Source organism: Parasteatoda tepidariorum, chromosome 5 (genome assembly GCF_982258835.1).
Source record: "Parasteatoda tepidariorum strain Cologne lab strain chromosome 5, Ptep-v5.0, whole genome shotgun sequence".
In the NCBI taxonomy this organism is placed as follows: Eukaryota; Metazoa; Arthropoda; class Arachnida; order Araneae; family Theridiidae; genus Parasteatoda; species Parasteatoda tepidariorum.
This window is the reverse complement of record NC_141759.1, coordinates 18,850,581-18,867,928: the sequence shown is the minus strand read 5'-3', so window position 1 is coordinate 18,867,928 and position 17,348 is coordinate 18,850,581. Positions and strand designations below refer to the sequence as shown.

The following is a 17,348-nucleotide window of genomic DNA, read 5'->3' as shown; positions in this document are numbered from 1 at the left end:
TCAGGTAAGTTTATGACAATTATTCTTTTTTTTTACTCAATTAAAAGTTCTTTATTTTTCAAGTTAGGTTTAAGAAGGATGATGGGGGCACTTGTGAACAAAACATCTGGGGCAGATGTGAACAGTTCACAAGTGCCCCTACATAGTATTAAGATTATTATCCTCATGATATTATAAGTTTAAAAAATATGTATGCATTTAAAATTATCATTATTTAATTTTCCATAATTAATTTATTAATTTTTCCTTTAAAAATTTTTTTTTAATTAAATGGTTGATCGCGCATCACGCATATTAACTGATACACCTGAGAAAATAGAATTGTTAAAGCTACAAATGAAAAGATAGAAAAAATGAAAAAAAAACATGAAAGAGTATTAGAGAAGAAAGAAAAAGGCCCATTAAAACACCCGTGGAACATGAAGTTGCGAAAAACCCAATTACGGAAAAATTATTGTACAGCTGAAAAATTATTTTCTTATTGACAGTACTGTTGTACAATTTAAATTCACATAGTAAGCTACAACCCCCTCAGTATAATGCGTATCTATATCTGTTATATTAAAGATTTTTTTTCTTTGAAATATGATGATTGCTTTGTGTTTTTAGTCTTGTTCATATGTGCCCCCAATAGGGGCACATGTGAACAATTGAAGTCATTTTTCTAAAATATTATAAAGTAAAGAAATATTTTATTGAAAAATCTCAAAAAATTCCACAAGACAAAGAAAATACTATTTAAACATATGGACTTTTTTACTATGAAAAATTGATGATATTTTTCGAAAAGTGAAGAAATAAAAAAATTTGTTCACATGTGCCCCCCTTTCCCCTACATAATTGCTGTCTGTTCTTTAACGAAAACGAAACAATTAATATCGAACATTTTTCGCTCTTTTTCTATTTAAATATAGCTTCGTCTCTATTGTTTCAGACAAAATTGCTTTTGAAAATTCAATAAAAAAAACTCTTAAAATCAAGCATATTTTGCTATAAAACATCGCTTTCTTTTTTTCAAATAGTGTTTAAAAACTAATTACTTTCCTCATAACTTATAGGAATATTCTCCGTTATAAAACAAAAACGAAATATCACCAAACCATTCAATATTGGAAACTAACATTTAAACGCAGCAAAAGAAATTCTTTCTATATGTTTCAGGCTATCGTATGCATATTTTTCTTGTTCCCAACCATAACTGTTGACAAAAATGAAGTATTTTATCGGTTCATAGATGTGGAATAACATTCTCACGAGATGCCCAATTTCATTGTGCAAGAAGCGGAGAAAGAAATTAGAACAATTTTAAATATATTAATTGGGTTATTTTATGCGAACATTACCAATTAGAAAAAGAAGTAATTAATTTCGAACATTTTGTACTCGTTTTTATTCAAATGTAGCTTTTTCTCTATTATTCCACAATAAATTGCTTTTAAAAATAGAATTAATTCCATTATAAAACATCTTTCGATTTCATTTAAAATCGTGTTTAAAAATACACCTTGTTTTTGTAGCTTAGAAGAATTTTCTTTGATTTGCAACAAAGTGAAAATATTACCTAACGATTCAAGGGCGAAAGCGAAAAAATAACTCTAAGCCGAATGAAAGAAATTCTTTTTAATTTCGCACCATCATTGCTTTTTTCCCAATCTTTTTTTTTTTATTTTTTTTTTTATTTTTCTTGTCCCCAACCTTCATTGTTGACAAAAGTGAAGCATTTTATCTGTTCGCAGATGTGGAACAGTATTCTCACGAGAAACCTAACTTTCTTATGCAAAAAGCGGAGAAAAAAATTAGAACAATTTAAACTGTCTTGATTGGGTTATTTAGAGCGATTGTTTTTCACCAATTAACCTACTTCAATGTCATTCAAAAAGAAAAAAAATAAATCAATAAAAAAAAAAACTGTTTTCACTCTCTAGATTTAATTTTGAAGCAAAATATTGTTGATACCTGCGTGTTGAATGGGGTGTGAATCGAGCGTGATAAACGTTTTTTTTCTTCTCAAAATAACAGTGACCGTGAACTACTTTGATGGTTCAAGACGTTTGAGAGAAGGGAAGAACACATAACCAATTTATTTACGAACGCATTTAAAAAAAAAATAAGCAAAAGAGACTAAAACGAATTCAGCGTTAGCTTTGATCACTCCGGGGGAACTTTTTTTCCCTGTTGTATGAGACTTTTGAATTGATCTTTTATGCAGGTGTTTTAATTTTTTTTTTTTATCTCCAGTCACTATATGTTGCTGGTGGCCGATATGGGTTAAATACCTGCCAACTTTCGTTTATTCCTTAGAATAGGTTTTCAAAGTGGTATTAAAAAGAAATGGAAAAATAAATTGTTGGAAAAAATATTTTTTATATTTTGCCGAAGCTTAAAGACACCATTGTCTGCTGAAAGTAGAAAATAATTAAAATTTGCATCTGGCCGATGAGGCAACCTCAGTAATTACGAATTAGTTGTTGACTCAAAAAGTTGCATTAAAATGAAGTTACTGTATGATAGTTAAAATGTTAATGACAAATAAGTGGAAAAGAGGAGAAGGGAGAAAGAAAGTACAACAGAAATATAAAGACAAAGAACCTATAGGGGAAAGGGGGGCACTTGTGAACAGGGGGCACATGTGAACATGGTATATTTTACCAATATGATTTGAAATAAAAAATCTCGAAAAATTTTTAATTGATGGCAGTACTAGTCCTACCTCTCTGCGAAACTTTCAAAACAATGAGACATTTTGTTGTTCTATTCTGACAATTTCTTTGTATCTACTGGTGTTGTATGTATTATAATCAGTAGCTTCTTCAAGTGAAAGCATAGTATAAATCAACTAATAAACTAAAATTAACTATTGCAGACTATTATATGAACATTCAGGTAAGTTTATGACAAAGAAATTTTTTTTTTACTCAATTAAAAATTCCTTATTTTTCAAATAAGGTTTAAGAAGGATGATGGGGCACTTGTGAACAAATCATCTGGGGCAGATGTGAACAGTTGACATGTGCCCCTACATAGTATTAAGATTATTATCCTCATGATATTATAAGTTTAAAAAACATGTATGCATTTAAAATTATTATTATTTAATTTTCATCAATTAATTTATTAATTTTTTCCTTAAAAATATTTTTTATTTTATTAAATGGTTGATCGCGCATCACGCATATTAACTGATACACCTGAGAAAGATAGAATTGCTAAACTGCAGATGAAAAGATAGAAAAATGAAAAAAAAGCATGAAAGAGTATCAGAGAGGAAAGAAAAAGGCCCATTACAGCTCCTGAGGAACATGAATTTGCGAAAAACCCAACAGTGAAAAAATTATTGTACAGCTGAAAAATTATTTTCTTATTGACAGTACTGTTGTACAGTTTAAATTCACATAGTAAGCTACAACCCCTTCATTATAATACGTATCTATATCTGTCATATTAAATATTTTTTTCCTTGAAATATGATGATTGCTTTGTGTTTTTAATCTTGTTCATATGTGCCCCAGGCATGTTCACATGTGCCCCCAATAGGGGCACATGTGAACAATTGAATTCATTTTTTTAAAATATCATAAAGTAAAGAAATATTTTATTGAAAAATCTCAAAAAATTCCATAGGATAAAGAAAAGACTATTTAAACATATGAGCTTCTTTACTGTGAGAAATTTATGATATTTTTCGAAAAATGAAGAAATAAAAAAATTTGTTCACATGTGCCCCCCTCTCCCCTACATACACAAGACTAATTCAGGTTAAATCACGAACAAATAATTATTTTGTTTATTATATTTTATGAAATTATTATTATTAATATTTTTTTTTTTTAGTAACCGTCGTTGAACAGCCGACCCAATTTTGGGTTTACGACTATCGATAAGTAGCTTAACCCCACCCCACCCCCGTAAAGGGGCATCCGGGGGCACTCCGAAAGTTCTAAGTGCCCGCACCAGTTCAATCACATAAGCAAACATACTCAAAATTTTCAAATTAGAGTTTTAACAAATAGATAGAATATTAAATATGAAATCCAGAAAACAGCGCTACTTAGAAATGAACTAAATACAAACAAACATTACAAAGAAGAAGAAAAAAAAATAGTATCAATCAGAAGAGATATTGACGTCGCATCTTCAGTAGGGGGGGCAAAGTTAATAAAAAGAAACAATTACACGTGTAAGATGTTTTTATATCGATGTTCAATTTCGTAACCATGTAATTTTGAACCCAATCTTATAAAAAGGGAATTTCTGGATCAAATATTGGGAAAAATTAGCTTTCGTGGAGGAATTTTTGATGGAACTTACGCGCATTTGCATTACAAGGAGATGAAAACCACGAAAACCTACCATGGTTATCCTGACGGCAAAAAGGCTCTAAACTATGATCTGTCAACCACTGAGGATATATTACGTCAGCACTGTGATCGGTGCGAGCTGGGTGCGGAATTCGAATCGAACCCGGATCACATCATTGGAAGGCGAAAGCTCTATCCCCTGAACCACCACAGCTGTTTCATGAAGTTATTAATTTAAACAAGTTAGTGGCATCATTACCCGATTTTTATGTAATTTTCATTCTATCTAGGGCTCACGCTAGGCTTTCGCCACCTCGCCAAATGAGATAAAATCGTAAATTTGGCTAATAAAATTGTGTTTTGGTGAAAGTATTTGCAAATGATTTTTTTTTCCACTGGAAATAATTTAAAATTACCTCAAAATGAATTATTCTAAACAAATTAGTATTTTTTATTCGATTGTTGTAATTAATCGGTAGATGCGCCGCAAAACCAATTAGAATTGGGTTCAAATAATATTAGCCCGAAACAAACTCGATAAAATGGTTTTCTATTGGAGAAAAGTTAATCATAAAAAATTGTTAAGATTTGCATTTGGAGAAGACTTTCGAAAATTGGCGAATATTTTTGATATTCGGCTAATTTATTGCCTAATAATTTGTAATCCTTAGCGTGGGTCCTGTATATTTAATGCTTTAAATATTGTGGTGGTTAAAATCTTTCTAAATTAAATTTATTAATTACAGGATAAACTAGAGAAAAAAAATTTGCTATTACTTTTTTGAGTGAAATATATCAGACAACATTCGGTATAATCTTATCACTTAAAGATTTTAATAATTAATGATTTTTCTTCTATTAGTGTGCCTTCACAACGGAATTGTTTATGTAAGAATATAATTGACATTATTCACTTTCAGAATTTTTAATTTTAATGAAAAGTTATGAGTAGGAAAAGAAGTTTGATGCAAGCAAGCTTTTGAACAGTTTTATGGGAAAGAAGTTTTTAATTACTGAAGTTCATTGGATTTTGCTTCATAACCGAAATACACTATAAAAGTGTTCTATAATGTGTAAAAAATAGCTTCAAATGAAAAGTTATCATTTCTTTAAGCAACAATTAAAAGATATATATATTCTTCAATCATATTTATGAGTTTAATTTCTTCTAAACTACATATTTCTAGGAGGAAAAAATCACATTTTCTTCCCTAATTTAAAAGGTAAAGAATTGGTTCAGTTTTGCACACAAAAACAATTTAAAGTAGTAGTACAGGGTACTTGTTATGGAAGTGACAACATTTAATCCAACTGTATAATCCATTCCAGTTAACGGATGATTGTAAAACTTGGAATACATCATGTATGGACTACGGGGAAAAATCTTCAATAAAAAATTAGGTCAATTAACGACCCAAAGATCAAAACAAAAATTGTGCTTTTCAAGAACCCAAATCGGGTAAACAAAACTCTATTTAATCTTAGAATATGTTAACACATTATCCAATGATGACTTAGCACCCAGCCCCATTTTTAGGACTCTATCTTTCAGCGGCCATGGTAAGAATGCCTCGTAAATTTGACCCTTTTCAGGCGACGTGGACAGTGCATGAGCTGGTACCCTTCTCTCGGATTTTCCACACCACTATCATCGAGAGGACTTTCAGCCACTACAGATTCAGCGTGCAACTTCCTGCATATACATGATAGTTATTTCATTAGCTTCCAGGATCAAGTCATTCCGACTTAAGCAACCAAGATCAAACAACTCCTGGCTCACCAATCAGCGGTGTGACTGACGCCTTTATCCGCTGCGTAGTAAAAACGTTTAGAATATGTTTGTCATGCCACTACGTCATGATGGCGTAATGTTCAAGTATGGATGTAGTTTTTTGGGGAGTTCGCGCGAAGTATCTGAGAAGACGCACTTTTATAGAAGTGTGGGACTCCAGGTAATTATTGGTATTTGGACAGTGCGATATTACAGATAGTGTGCTGTAATATTGCACTGTCCAAATATCACTCTAAATAATTTACAGACCATAGATACCCTGCCCATCTTGTTTAACAACTAAATACTAATAATAGAACACTTTTGTTACAACTATTTAGATTATTGAAAAAAAGGTAGTCACTGTCCTTTCATCCATTTAATGCGAAGCAACAAAAGGCGATCCGGCAAATTTTATTTTTGTTGTGCCGAAAAAACAACAAACATAATTAGGTTTATCTATTGTCCACTATTTAAACCTAGTATAATATCGTAATCCACAAGAAAGAAAAAACATAATTTTTTTTATGGTGAAAAAAAGAACTTATTTTTTAAGACTACTGTTTAATTATGTCCAGTAGTTGAACCTTGTATCGTATTGTAATCCACAAGATAGGAAACACTGTAATAAAAAATAATCTTAAGCCTACTTTTGAAATAAAATTCGTTTTTTATTTCTGATGGCGTTATTTATAACATTACTCAAGGACTATCCACATGGAAGATCAAGGTTTCCGTCATCGTACGTTTGTTTGTAGAAACCGTGAAACCATGAAAGTAAACACATTATTATGCACTATTAAAAATGAAATTAAAATTTTGAAATAAAATTAGATTCATAAAAAATTGGTCATTTAATAAACTAAATATTTAAGAAATATTTTAGTTTCATCGTTATTGTAATTCACAAAATAGGGAACACGGTTAAAAATAGCAAACTTCTGCTAACTTTTGAAATAAAATTCGTTTGTTTGATCCCGAAATTTATAACATTACCCAATATTTATTTTCATGGAAAATCGAGGTTTCCGCCGTTGTACATTTGTTTGTAGAAACAGTGAATTCATGAAAGTAAACACATTATTATAGGTCAATTAAAAGGAAAATAAATTTAGATTTACAGTAAGTGGTCAATTTTTAAATTAAATATTTAAAAATATCTTTATTTTCATCGTAATCGCAATTCTCAAGATAGGAAACACTATGATTAAGAACAATATTAGGCCTACTTTTGAATTAAAAATAGTTTGTTTGATGACGTTATTTATAACATTACTCAAGGACTATCCACGTGGATGATCAAGGCTTCCGCCATCGTACGTTTGTTTGTAGAAACCGTGAAACCATGAAAGTAAACACATTTTTGCACCACTGAAAATGAAATTAAAATGCTGAAATAAAATTAGATTCATAAAAAATTGGTCATTTTATAAACTAAATATTTAAAAAAATATTTTAGTTTCATCTTTATCGTAATTTACGAAATAGGGAACACTGCTAAAAATAAGTATTTTGCTAACTTTTGAAATAAAATACATTTGTTTGATCCCGAAATTTATAACATTACCCAATATTTATTTTCATGGAAGATCAAGATTTCCGCCGTTATCCATTTGTTTATAGAAACCGTGAATTCATGAAAGTAAACACATTATTATAAGCCAACAAAAATAAAATTAGATTTACAATAAGTGGTCATTTTTTAAATTAACCATTTAAAAATGTCTTTAGTTTCATCGTAATTCTCAAGATGGGAAACACTATTATAAAGAACAATATTAAGCCTACTTTTGAATTTAAAATCGTTTGTTTGATGACGTAATTTATTATATTACCCAATGACTATCCACATGGGAGATCAAGGTTTCCGCCATCGTATGTTTGTTTGTAGAAACCGTGAATCCATGAAAGTGAACATAAAATATTTCCCTGAAAAAGTGTTTTGAGTTCTTTTATTTTCCGTGTAACTCCTTTAATAAACGAGGCGTGCTTGGAATAATAATAGAAGGGCAATCAGTTCCACTACACGATGCAGCCATTTCTTCCGCCAACACATACAACTCTTTTAGTATACAATATTCACCAAATATCGGGAATTTGGCTTCATTTGAGTTCAATGGACAACAAATATGCCCAGAATTTCGGAATAATAATATAGTTTTGTTTTTTTGAATCGGATAAAGAGTTTATGTACAGGATGTGATGAATTGCTGAAAGACATTTTTTTTAGTTGAGAAAGGGAAAATATTAATAGAATTTTTGAAATCTACGTTTTTGTTCTAAAATGCAAGATGATTTTATTACTTTCTGACCTAAAACAGAAAACTGGTCACATTTGCATTGTATGATTTTTCATTACCTTAACTTAGTTACTGCATTGAAAATATTTTATACATTTTGCATAATTTGTAAACTGGTAATTATTTCTAAAAGATTATGTCAGCTTCGCAATTACTTGCTGATAAAGCATTTGCATTCATGTCAACTTTTCCCATTTTAATAATATATAACATGAGTGAATATTTGAAATTATTGAAAATTTTATGCTTTATCAATTTATTTTTGATTTAATTAGCTTTACTTACAATGATTGAAAGTGCCATTATAAATGAAATTTTAGACAAATGCTTTACTCAATGATAAGTCGAGGAGCTGGTATAGCAAACAGAACTTGTCACAGTGTCTGCAAAAATGCATTAACCAATTTAGAGATTAAGTGGGGGGGGGGAAAGAGACAAATGCTTCATCCTTAAAATATGATATTACAGAAAATGAACTAATTTTCTTTTATAGATATTTAAAAAAAAAAAACTTGCTTTTCCGATTACTCTCGTATAAGTTTAATGTTATTCTATCAATTAACTGAGTGATTGGTATTCTGCAGCTTGTAAACCACTTGTAAACATTTGTGCTTGTATACATTCTTGTGATTTGAGAGCGGCTGGTAATCATGTTTAGTTCGGACAAATGAGGTGTCAAAGATTTCTGATCCATGAATTAACCCACTTACGCCAAGATTGCCAATTTAAATTCAGGGTACAGAGTACCTAGGGAGCTATCAGCCTTTTTGTCATAACGGAGTAAGAATAAGGGAAGAAGGAGTGTGAAGATCACGTAAGTGATAAAATAATATGATAAAATAATAAAAATCTAAGAGTATAAATACAAAAAATTATCTGGGATAGGGAAATGACTATATACAATATATACAAAAGAACGAAGAGTGATTAAAAGCAATAAGCATGGTGATTACCAGTATCACTCCCTCCTCTCTGGAAGAGCTTCTGCAGTGCATAGAGGTACAGTTCATCTCATTATGATGAGAAATTAATTTGATAAGGGGTTGAAGTGTTTTGATAAAACACCCTCGCTGAGGAAAAAGGCAGTCGCTGAACTAAATTTTATATTGGGGCATATTAATTCAAAATCGAACATTTGATTAAAGTCCCACTCACCCTGCGCATTCCGTGGCTTCATTAAGAAATGGACGCGTTCAAGGTACTTGTCTAATTTCTCAATTTTCAGATCATTATAAATCGTATTATACCTCACGATCCACGGTGTTACTGTGATTCTACGTAAGAATTTGTGCTCAAAGGATGAGTAATCTTCTTATTTGTGTTTTAGTTAGCGGTCCCCAAACGGGGGAAGCCAAACTTAGAATAGAGCTTACACACGTGATATAAATGCGTCTCTTGGTGTTTTAGACCAACTTTAAATTAGTCAAAAGTCGAGCCTGATAAGTAGTTATAACTTTTTTGACATCATTAACACATTGTTGCCCTCTGAGAAGAGTTTTCACACAGATTCAACGAATCAGTTAGTGGAGCTTCGTGCCAGACACTGAGCTATCCAAAATATCCAGCTATATTTTTGCGATCATCACCTCCTACATCAGCTAGCCTCCACAGGGTTTTTTATAAGTAGTCTGAGTAGACTTTTAAAAAAATGAACCAGTGGTGCGCATGAAATCAAATTCTATTCTAAAAGTAATTGAGAGATAGTTATCATATTCATTTGAGAATTGAATCTTTGGTGGTTGATATCTAAATAAGCAAAACCAATTACAGTCATAAATTTTTAGAAAAAGTTAGAAGCACATTTGCTATCACTTTCTTACTTTTACTAGATAATCTATAAAATAGCTCTTTCATTAACTAGTTTCCTTTCATAGTGGTCTAATCGGACTACATATACGAAACCGTGTGGAGGCTCTGGTTAAGCATAACCTAGAATAAATCGTACACACGTGATGTGTATGTGCCTTCTAACTGTTCGATAGTATCAGTCTGAGTGCCTGAAAAGCAACTTTAACTTTTTTGATGGTATTGGAGACTGGATGCTGAATATTGGGGTTATCTCGGCGTATGGCGCGAAGAGACACTAACCGATTCATCGAATCTGTTTTGTCGTATTCTAGGAGGTCCTAAATATCAATGCAGTTGCAACATCAAATCAAGTCCTTAAAGAAGTAAATCTTGAGTTTAGAAGTGAAAATCATCATTGGGATGGGGAGATCCCCTTGAGTAGAGTTTGTAAGAGGCAAAGCACTTCTTGATCTTTCATGAGTTCTTGCAATTCTTTCATAAGTAACACTAGGCTGTGAGCTGAAGTTGCAGGAGTAGAGGCTTTATTTATTCTGGAGTCTTTTTCTGCTGGGGAGGGTCTCGCACCCAGAGAAGTTGGAGGTCTGGTCTTTTCTGCAGTTGCAACAAGTTGCTGGAGTATCTTTGCTTTTCCTACACTGGTAGGAGAATTGCCATGAGAATGGCCATATGCTTGGCAACGATAACATTGTTGCGGCTGCCACGGAATGGCTCGATGCTAACAGGGAACTGCTTGATAACTAGAGAAGTGGGAGGGGTCTATAGGCTCCGCCCACCATCTTCTGAAATTCTACTAGCTCTTGAGTGATATTGGATGCAAGATACAAGATTGAAGACTTCTTATTATATTTTTGTCAAATATGAAGAAAAAGCGGTAGTAAAAGCTTTTTCAGTATTATGATTTATATAGTATAAAAGAGATTGTTTTCTAAGTTTTAAAGAGCCACTAAGAATTTTCGATTTAAAATTATAGTATTCGTTGATATATATTTGATTTCAAATAAACAGCTTGAAGTAAGGAATAATATACAAAAACACAAATATTGATAGTTACATAAATGGGAGCACTGGCTTTGACTAGAATCTTGCTTATAACTAGTTTTAAGTTTCAAGCACGACTCCAGATTTTAATTTGTTTGCTGACTTCTAACTCTACTTTTTGTAATATTCATGCAAGAGAAGTCACACGAATATGTCGACCAGAAGATCGTCAGCTCTCCATAAGCCAACTTCTTCACCTCGCTGTAGAATTCTGGAAGACTATTCCATGAACCGAATATGAGGGCCTCAAATCGCGGAATTTCATTTAGAGTTGTCCACCTGTTCTGCGCGATGTGCATGCATTTCTAGAAATCCAACTCTTCCAACTTGCTCTTGAGTTGTGTGAAATTGCCACTCCACAAGTCTTTGGCTTACAAATCCAGCAAACATTTGAAGCCATCCAGCATCAATTCCAAATGGCTCAATGTTAATCTCATTTGTATTTATATTAAAAGGATTTACTATGAAAGCGAGAGTACATGTGTTTAGAATTGCTCAGCGAATGTCTCAGCGAATCCATCCTTCATGTTTTTAAAGCTATGCTGAAGAAATTCGTGTCAATAGTTGCATTGGTCTCATTGCGATATTGCCTCAGATTTTTTTAAATGAAGCAATTTACCGCTCTATATGTCTTCAACAACAATCTACTCTTTCAAGCAAGGCGTAGGTTGGGTTGCCCATTCCTTGCAGTTTTAGATTTAGCTCATTTAGTTTCATTGTATGTATCTACCATGAAGTTGAATTTTTGCAGCCATTTGTCTTCTCCCAATTCGAGATGTTCAATGCTCTTTTTTTTTCAATGAGGAGTGCTTTTATTTCACTCAAGTAAAAAGCAAAACGTTGCAATACGTTACCTCTGGAAAGCCATCGCAATTTATTGTGCAGAAGTAGGTCGGAAAACTGGCTATTTATTTCTTTAAGGAAATCTTTAAACTGGCGAAGTGGAAATGGAATGCAATTGGCTGAAAGATAAGCATGGTCATGGAGGCTCATCTCTAGGAACAAAACAATACTTCAAATTTATCTCATTACGGCCACGTTAAGCGTAACTGTTTGTAATTAACGATTATGCAAAAAGAAGTTAATGAGAAATTAGGTACTTAAAAATATTTTTTCTTATTTTTTTTTTTTTTTTTTTTTTTTTTTTTGGATTTTGACAATAAATCATTAATTTTTTCGTATGAAACTGGGAGGCCACAACTTTACATTAACCCCTTCCTTCTCGCTCCCGTGAAAATGACGGGGTGAGGTTTTGCCCTCTATTTCTCTCTCCCGTGAAATTTCCGGACTGGAGTGTTCAGTAGTAACGCGCCAATAAGAATAAAACTAATTCATTTCTTTTGGCCGGAAAACATTTTATTTCTCAATTTACACACCAGATGGCAGTACCAGGATATTTTTTAGGTAATTGTAGATAGTTAGTTTATTCTAAACTAGATGTCAGCACTAATCAAATACGTGTATTATGCAAAATAGGCATTTTTATGACCGTTTAATTGAAAATTAACCGATCGTTAAGGGGTTAAAAGAGCCGCAGTTCTGCCAATCCCTTATCTAGAGTTATTAAATTGTTCTATTAGTCTCAAACGCAAACAAATACGATTTTCCGTGTAAATGTTGCCGTGAATGACCGGTATCAATAGAATGTCGACTTTCCCTGGTGAGCAACAGTCACATAGTCGTTTTGGTGAATGTCCGAAATATTTGTTATATCCGATTTGATATTGATTCACTCGTTGATATTATTCAGTATTTTAATAACTGCTAAGGATATATTAGAAGAAACATCAGTGCTCGGTTAAATGCATATTGAAAAGTGGCATTTAACCATAAAAAAAACTATTGGTGTACGCCCTACGCCAATAGTTTTTATACCGGGCAAATGCAGAGATGCCAACTTGTTCTGGACAGCAAATATATATTTTAAAGTGGTAGTTTATCAATTGTGATTCTTGGTTTAATAAATTCAATTCAGTAGATTTTTATCCAGCACTATTCCTAAATAATTCGTAGGCTTATATAATTCACCACTTTATAGCACTTATGTGATTCTTTTCACTCGCCCCCCTTTTATATGTATTTCCAAACTGTAAATATTCTTTAGTGTTTATTTTCCCATTGAACTTTAATTTTACCTTTTTCATGTACATTTTTATTACTTGTAATTTTGTCATTGCCTAATAATGGCAAAGTGCCATTTTTCTTTTCTCAAGAACCCCAAACTTTAATTTTGTCATGTATGTTTCTAAGTTTAACTTCAAGATGAATGGGAAAACGGCAGTAAGGCCTCAGATGCCCAGTTCCACTACAACGAACGAACGAACGAGTACTTATGTGATGCTAAACCTTTTAACCCTTTAATGGGCCCTTTATTTCTAGTAAAGGTAATTTAAAGTATTTTTGGAATTGAAAATGTTTTAAGAACAGTAACTGATATAAAACAAAACTCATTTAGTTTATAAAAATGCCATTTTTTTTGGTAGTAAATATATTTAACATGACCGGTTAGGAACTTATTGACTTTTATTTTTCTTTATTTATTAAATAAATTCCTTAAATGCTACAAACTTCGAAAGGAATTATGTATTTTATAACTTTTATACGTTTTTTAAAAGTGACAAATGGTTACCAATTTTATTCAAACTCACTTCAAGAAAGCTGAAGTTATTGAAAAATGGAAACCTAAATTAAAAGTGGTAAAACGTGGTGGTAAGTATACTTACCACGGCCTTCAAAAGGGTTAAAAAGCAAGCAAAAGCAGTCAAATACTTGCAAAATTTACTTTGTAGTTATTTACTGTTTTTTAGTTATTTTGGCGTGTCCGGAGCAGTTGGCATCTCTGCAAATGTATGTCGAGCAGTGGCACTGAACATTAAAAAAGCATTGATGTAGGGTATACTGGGCAAATGTATATCGGGCAGTGGCACTTAACTAGATATACGAGAGTATATATATTTCGGATATTTACTAAAGCGGCTATGTGAGTGTCAACAACCCCAATTTCAGTCATTCACACTAACATAAATATTACAAACACTTTTTCAAATTTTTCAACTGTGAACCATGGTTAAACAGATAAAACCTGTAATTTTTTATTCTTTCTTTATTTAACAAAAACTGGGTGCCTGGGCCACGCAGCGGCCCCTAACCCATCCATCTTAAAAATATTATTACAGTGAATATAACATTTTGATTTATGTAACAGTGTGGTATTATAAAAATAACCATGATTAGAAATTTGTACAACTTGATCGATGATTTACATAAATTGCCCTTAAAAAAGAAGTGAATACAGCCATGATTAGGTAGGTAATTTTTTATTCAGGGCTGAAAGTCCATATATATCAAGACGGAAAGGAGTAAAAACTGGTAAAAATTCCTTTTTTGATCTTTTTTTCGGAAATAATAAAATATCCTTAACTATAAATTTTTTTGAATGGATGCTATTTATATAGTGAATTGCTAATTCCCCGAGAAAAAATTGTTCTTGCCCAGTTTTTCTAAATAAAGCAAAGCAAGTTGAGAAAAAATAAATAGCAATGAAATGTTTATTATTTGTAATAGATTTTATCCTCCCGAAAATTATCTATTGCTATAAAAGTACTACTACCAGTTTTTTCTCTATTCTGTCTGGCTTTCAGGCCTGCTTTTACTGATTTCAAATATCATTCCTTAAAAACTGAACACTTTTATTTATTTAATTTTGTGATGGAGCAAATCCTTATCGAACAAAAGAACTTCTCAGCCATTAAACTCCATTACAATTATACATTCGAACTCGTTTGTAAGGAACCCTGGTTTTACGAGAACCCTGTTTTAACAAAGAAATCGGAAATACGCAGTTTGTACTATGTTAAATCTATTGAAGCAAAGCTCTCTTTTAATATGCATACTTCGCCTGTAGAGAGCAAAATATTTTTGCGATTCATGAAATTTCTACTTTCTTCCACCTCTCCAGCTCAACTAAGTCTTCTTCTTTTTTTGAAAGAATTTCTTAAACATTCCTAAGATAACTGAAAATTAGTAATGAGTCAAAAATCCAGAGGACGCGTGAAGGCGGTTCTTTTCATTTCGTGCATTTGCAACAAGAAGACAACTTTAAAAATCAAAAACAAGCAGAGAAGAATTTGAAGGCTTTATGACGCCACTGTTGACGCCAAAGTTGTCACTTCTCACAATAGTGTAACTGAAATCTAAGCAGCCGAAGCTAACAAAATAATAATAATAATAATGAAAGCGATGACGATAGCAAAAGTAATGTGAAAAATTTCAAGCTGAACCACCCAAAACGTACAATGAACTTGGTGGCTTTTTAATGCACTGAAAAATTTCAAGCTTTTTTTATTGAGTCGGCTGTTCAACGTCGGTTATAAAATAGAATAGAATAGAATAACACGATGTTTTTCGGGAACAATATAGTTTGAAGCAAATTAAAACTTCTGTAAGATCCAGAAGTAAACAAAACTAATAAAATAAGTATATTTTAAAATTTAGTAAGCACTCGGTTACAAAGAGAAAACGTTGAGGTCCCCTCGCGTTCGTTATCAGCGAGTTCAACTGTAATAACAGTCTGGAGGGATATTGCAAACAAAGCAAGTCATTCTACGATAGAGGCCATACAAATGATAAAATAAATATGATTCTAATATTCCGTCATTGTCGCCAATTTAAAGTCATTTACAGCTCCTTAAAAAAATACTTCCAAAATAGAACACAAAACTCGGCTAATATTCCTCTTGAACTCATTCAGAAAAAACGAAAATAACCCGAAGGGCAGTTTCTTTTCATTTTAAATTATAACGAACGCTCGTTAAAATAATGTAATGTCCTTTATATTGGAATTCGCTTTCTCGGGGTCTAGCTACCAGACATATTCTAAAGAACAATGCTTTTGGAACAGAATAGTTTTCATGCGAGAATAAAAAAATAGGATAAAAAAAACGAAACAAAAAAGGCAGTTTTGCACTCCCTCTTTCTCCGAGTTAACTCTTCATTGTTGAGTTGAGTTGCGTGGATGCTGATTTCTGCATCAGAGCAAACGCCGACCTTGTCGTTCTGAAGGTTGGAGCCCTCAAGGACTCCATAAGCTGCCCACTATCATCAGACGATCTCTTCGAATAAGACATTTTTTTTTCCTGTTTTGTTCCTTTGGGTAGCCGACGTGGTGGAATTCTAAGTTATGGTGGAACATCATTTGAATGTTTGGTGGATTGAAATTGGGATGTTTTTTTTAATGTCTTTCCCGTAATGATTTGCCGCCCTTTTTTTGATAACAGGGTGCGGTATATCGGGATGATGGTGGGCAGGAAGTGGTTGAAGTACACAACAATATAATTTTGTTTCCAAACTGTAACTGCCAACATAATAAACTTAACAATTATTAATATATATATTAATAATTCGAAATGTACCGGATACCCGGTTATTACCCTGAGTTGGATAACGAAGATCAGCATATGGTACCGGGTACACGAACCAGCTTATTAGTTCTCACTATTTGGTACCCAGATTCGACCCATTTGCCGGGTATGCAATTCCGGATAACACTCTTTTATGCTCAATTAAGATTGAAAGCAAACTTCATTAGCTAAGCGTGGAATTGAATTTTAGAAATTCTCTACTGGCAGCGGTATTGAAATAAAGTAATGCCGTACATACATATCAAACGCAATGCAAAAATGGTCCTATTATTAATTTCACAGAAAACTTTTTTTCCAAGATTTTTTAATAGTTATTATGTACAGGGTGACAATTATTGAACTGTATGAAATAAAAAGTAAATTATTTTTTTAAAAAAAAACTACTGTAAGTACAAGTTTTATTCAACATGTAAACGTCACTACAGATAGTCGGATTTATGTTATGACATGTTCGATGTGCCTGCCATCACTGGCTATGATGTGGAGCAGACGAATAGAAAAATTCTGCATGACCCGATAAAATATTGGAACCGGAACTTCCTGAATGAAAGTTTACACCTCAGCAATAGTTTTGGGGTTATTTCTTTACACATTCTCTTTAATATAGTCCCGCAAAAATGAGTCACGTGCGTTCAGATCTGGAAAATATGGCGGCCAGGCGAGTCTCATTCCTCTGGATTCCCCAGAGCCAGAATGTAACCCCCAAAGTGCT

At 32.4% G+C, this 17,348-nt stretch overlaps 1 protein-coding gene across 3 annotated transcripts in view; it reads left to right on the top strand.

Moving 5' to 3' along the window:
• The window catches only part of LOC107436800 (uncharacterized), a 192,043-nt gene that overhangs the window by 99,838 nt on the left and 74,857 nt on the right, over positions 1-17,348 (top strand). The window lies entirely within an intron of this gene.